A 1,062-nucleotide genomic window follows, 5' to 3' on the forward strand; every position below is an offset into this window, starting at 1 on the left:
GGGATTCCCATTGGGAACCGGGGTTTTGGGTGGGGACAAAACCCCAACTCTATCCTACGTAAGGGGGACACCCAGTGGGAACCGGGGTTTTGGGTTTTGGGGAGAAACCACTTGGGTTGGGGGGAGATTTTGCCGTGTTATTGTGGTATTTCCCACATTTATCACTTTTAAAAACACGAAATACAGGCGGAAATAAGAAATAAAAACAAAACTAGCTATAGTGGAGCCGTTCCACATCCATATTGTACTACCACTACTACCACAACAATGAATCCTACTACGCATGCGCTAATGCTACTGCGCATGCGCTAACTGTAAGGGAGCTTTTGGCCTAAAACTCGGACTTCTTAGTGAGGAAAGAAATGGGGGTTTCTTTACGGGAGGGATATATGTATTTAGCCAACACGTTACAGTATGACCCCTACATTGCTACCGGACTGAGTGAAGGATTGGGTGGTAACAGGGTTCCCAGATTTGGCAGTTTCTCGCCAAATTTGGCTTTTTTTCCTAATTTGGTGGGTAAAATTTCACTTTGGCTGGTTAGTGGTATTTTGGCTGGTTTCAAACACTTTCTATTTGAGCTAAACACTGATCCCACGTTTGAGGAATCTCTCCCCAGATTGGGAATTTTGAAGGTTTTCAGGAAAATCTGGGGAATTGAATAGGTTTTCAGTAAAAACTTGGTAACATTTAAGCAAAATATGTAGATGGAATTAAAATAAAAATCACACACACACCAGATGACCACAAAACAGGCTGCCGGATTCTCAGGGAACGAGCCTCATTTCAAAAATTTCAATTCATTCTCGTTTTTTCTCCTGCATTCTTATATTAGTTTATATTATCTAACTAAACTATGATGCCGCTATACAAGCATATATATGATAAAAAATATGCATTTATAAAGATAGATATAACGCACATATATTTGCCGGTTTATTTGGGTTGGTTTGGATTACCATTTGGCGGGATTTTGGCTGGTTTCATGGTAGACTTTGGCTGGTTGGTAGTGGTGCCATCTGGGAACCCTGGCTGGTAACCATACGTTGAGTTACATAAAAG

The sequence above is a fragment of the Macrobrachium nipponense genome, chromosome 49, assembly GCF_015104395.2.
Source record: "Macrobrachium nipponense isolate FS-2020 chromosome 49, ASM1510439v2, whole genome shotgun sequence".
Lineage (NCBI taxonomy): Eukaryota > Metazoa > Arthropoda > Malacostraca > Decapoda > Palaemonidae > Macrobrachium > Macrobrachium nipponense.